The sequence below is a fragment of the Diaphorina citri genome, unplaced genomic scaffold (genome assembly GCF_000475195.1).
Source record: "Diaphorina citri unplaced genomic scaffold, Diaci psyllid genome assembly version 1.1 scaffold1267, whole genome shotgun sequence".
In the NCBI taxonomy this organism is placed as follows: domain Eukaryota; kingdom Metazoa; phylum Arthropoda; class Insecta; order Hemiptera; family Psyllidae; genus Diaphorina; species Diaphorina citri.
In genome coordinates this window covers 44,242-48,679 of record NW_007378696.1, presented here as the reverse complement: position 1 = coordinate 48,679, position 4,438 = coordinate 44,242, and positions in this window count along the sequence as shown.

The following is a 4,438-nucleotide window of genomic DNA, read 5'->3' as shown; positions in this document are numbered from 1 at the left end:
AATACTCCACATTAGTTACTACACCAAACCAGGTGGATTAGTTACTTGCTCTGTAGTCCTGTAAATAAGGATTTGTTTCCAGTTGATGTGATTTTTTTTTGGTCTTCCACCTGTTATAAGAGGAATAAGTACTCCTCAAAATATGTAGATACCTAGAAAGTCAAAGTCTAATGTGTGGTTGAAAGTACTCTAACGACTATACTGTTCCACCACAAAGTTTTGACTGTTTTCTCTGTTACCCAGGTGACCCATGCTTGATTTCCACACAAATGGAATTGGAGGAGGCTATACGTCTGTATGAGGTGAACCATGAGCCCGAGTTGGTTATACATGGTAAGTCAACTTACCTAATCTCACTCCATGGCTGTATGTAAACTTTTACTTCTGCTTATCTTTTTTTCTAAATTTATCTTTTGCTTGACCTTCTTGATCTGGCTTTATCATCTTGGTTCTAGCTTTTCTGTAGGTCTTGTGCTGCTTGTAATAAATACTCCCCACACCCAGGGCTTCTTATTTTCAAGCTGGTGTTATATTTTGTTATTATACCTACTGCCCTACATAATGCCCTGCATAGGCACTTGTTGCATTTTCTCAATACATACTCGTACACCTATCCTTGCGTTCTCTCCTTTCGTAGAGGTGTGCTCGTGTCCTCTTCCTTTAGCAAACTTTCTGCTTGGATTTTTTTCATTCCTTCGTATTTTTATACCTTTCTGTTTTAATTATTCTGTACTAGCTATGTTCTAGCATACGCGAGCTAACGGCAGATTTGCATAATGTGCCCAAAAAGATAAATTTTGGTTTAAATTTTCCATCTTTCATACAAGTTAGTTAAAACTCCACTTATGTACATAGATTGTGTAGGTTGAGTTTTAAAAATTTATTATTATTATTTTTTTTTCACATTAATCTTTTAAATCACTACATGAGTTATACAACGAAACCAGAACAAATCACTAAGCAGCCCAAGACACGTGTTTCGTCCTTATTTGAACTCATCATTTGGACATAGCTGGGGATTGAACCCGAGACCCTTGAATTAGGAAACAGAGACCTTTACAAGCAAGCCACCATGACTTGGTGATGTGATATGGTTTCGTTGTAGTTCATAATCAATATAGGGAGTGGGGGAGGTCTTTCTTTCCCATTACATAGAGTACCAATAAGTTCCCTATACATACGAGTATTGTAATAGAAAGTAACAGTTTCATCAATTCAATTAGAATATCGCCAATAAAGCTAAATAGCTGTGCACGTTAGTCCTATATCCTACATGGTTAGTCAATAGGTGTGTTTAGTTTATTGGCAGTCCATGTTGCCCTGGGCTTGCCATGCTCCTCTTCATTCAGTAGGTATACCTACCTATTATATCTGTCTGCTTCCGTTATAGGTCCCAGGATTCAGGGTGTTGTGAAAACCCTTTCAGTCCTTTCACTATCACAATCATAAAATTGGAAGTTATTGACAGTGTGGGAAGCAGTGGTTACAATTTTATGTACCGTTATTTCTCTCCTTTGTTTGTTTTTACCCCTTCACAATTTGTGCTGTACATGCACATCTGTCTGCTTCCGTTATAGGTCCCAGGATTCAGGGTGTTGTGAAAACCCTTTCAGTCCTTTCACTATCACAATCATAAAATTGGAAATTATTGACAGTGTGGGAAGCAGTGGTCACAATTTTATGTACCGTTATTTCTCTCCTTTGTTTGTTTTTACCCCTTCACATTTTGTGCTGTACATGCAAAATGATCGTTAAGGTTCGAATAAAGCTGACTTTTTTCCTTAAAAATGTTCAACATTTCCTTTGGCTAATAAAAGGTCTCTGCTTTCTATTGAATTTTATCTGTGTACCTACTTTACTTGTGTGTCGATTCATCATATGCAGATTTACACATTTTCATATGTCTAGTATGCTTCTGCATAGGAAAAGTCTGAGCTTTGCATTATAGGTACATAATACGTACATAGATATTGTGTAGATATGGAGAGATCTGAACTCTGAAAGATAAATATTGTATACTTATATATACCTATATAGAATTCCAGGTTGGAAACGTTACAGGTTCGATTCCCCAGGGTGGTACATGTGTACCTATTGGAAACTTGAAAGAACATTGAAACGTGAAAACTGGTGTTGCTCACTTTGTATTGGTGTTCTGAAACAAGTTCCCCCTTAAAACTTGGTAAAAGTGTGTGTAGGTGTGTACCAATAAAATAAGTCAATACAAACTTAGTCCATTGATATGTAAGTGTTAAGAAATCTCCATTTACGGCATTTACAAACAAGTTACCCCTTAAAACTTGGTAAAAGTGTGTGTAGTTGTGTACCAATAAAATAAGTCAATACAAACTTAGTCCATTGATATGTATTATGTAAGCGTTAAGAAATCTCCATTTACGGCATTCAACATTTCCTTTGGCTAATAAAAGGTCTCTGCTTTCTATTGAATTTTATCTGTGTACCTACTTTACTTGTGTGTCGATTCATCATATGCAGATTTACACATTTTCATATGTCTAGTATGCTTCTGCATAGGAAAAGTCTGAGCTTTGCATTATAGGTACATAATACGTACATAGATATTGTGTAGATATGGAGAGATCTGAACTCTGAAAGATAAATATTGTATACTTATATATACCTATATATAATTCCAGGTTGGAAACGTTACAGGTTCGATTCCCCAGGGTATCATTCTGGCCATACTTTCACTCCAAATGTCATCATTAATATCCTCTCCTCTTAGGAAACCGGAACGTAATTATGTTTTTCAAACATTTTATATTACCCTTGTGGAATGTTCGCCCTGTGCCCTACCCTATTGTATTGGAATTTTGCTGGTCCGTTCTTTCCCCCTGTCCTACCCGATCCCTCTCGCCCTTCTCCCTTGTTTTTCAAGGGAAAATTATTTCTGCCCAGAATAATATTCGCATGGGGGAGAGTAGCTTCCCCCCTTCTCTACCTTCTTTTCCTTCGACTTCCTTCCGATCTTCCTCCCCTTCTCAAAGCATTTCGGTCAATATTCAATTGAATGCCAATAAATATAGGGGCAGTTCTTGTTCTGCATCAATAAATTTTTCTCCCGAAATGTTTATTTTCCCTCCCGAAAATTTCGGCGAGTTGTGATCTTTGTTTGTCTCCCAATTTATATTCTCCCCCTCCTATACCTCCTCCTCTTATTTCTTCTCTTGGTTTTCTTTTTCTTTGGATTATTATTTTATTATTTTTCCTATTATTATTATTATTTTTCCTATCTCTCTTCTAGATCTACATATATAAAGCCTAGAATTATTTGATTCTCAAGTTCTATAGATACTGCATAAGCATTGAATGCAAAAGAAACTTTTGGTGTAGATTCACTGGTCAATGCAAACCTAGAAGTACCTCGAAACTCAACTCGTATGTAGCCAAATCTGTTACACCCACACACATATCTTTTACATCTTGCGTTCTCATTTTCTTCCCCCTTCTCTTGTTTTTCCTTGTAATTTCATTCCTAAATAACCTTTTCCACGAAGAAAGTTTCTTCATCTTATTGTGGGCGTGTTTGACTCACTTTTTATGGTCCGTTCTTTTCCCCTGTCCTACCCAATCCCTCTCGCCCTTCTCCCTTGTTTTTCAAGGGAAAATTATTTCTGCCCAGAATAATATTAGCATGGGGAGAGTAGCTTCCCCCCTTCTCTACCTCCTTTTCCTTCGACTTCCTTCCGTTCTTCCTCCCCTTCTCAAAGCATTTCGGTCAATATTCAATTGAATGCCAATAAATATAGGGGCAGTTCTTGTTCTGCATCAATAAATTTTTCTCCCGAAATGTTTATTTTCCCTCCCGAAAATTTTGGCTAGTTGTGATCTTTGTTTGTCTCCCAATTTATATTCTCCCTCTCCTATACCTCCTCCTCCTCTTATTTCTTCTCTTGGTTTTCTTTTTCTTTGGGTACGTATTGGCAAATTTAAAGCTATGTACCGAGGCGTTTTGCATAATTACGAACTACGGTTCTGTAGGACCCTCATAAGAAAAAGAAGACAGGTGATCTCTCTTTCTTTTCCTCTCTCCCCTCTTTCCCTATCTCTCCCGCTCCTTTTCTCCCACGCTCTCCCTCTTCTAGATTTATGTAAACCTAGAATTATTTGATTCTCAAATACAATAGATACTGCATTGAATGCAAAAGAAACCTTTGGTGTATATTCACTGGTCATTGTAAACTCAGAAAAGTAAATCAGGACTCAACTCGTAGGTAGCCAAATCTGTTACACCCACACACATATCTTGTACATCTTGCGTTCTCATTTTCTTCCCCCTTCTCTTGTTTTTCCTTGTAATTTCATTTCTAAATAACCTTTTCCACGAAGAAAGTTTCGTCATGTTATTGTGGGCGTGTTTGACTCATTTTTAAGTTATGTGTCTTTTTACCGGAAATGTCAACATTTATGAGTGGAA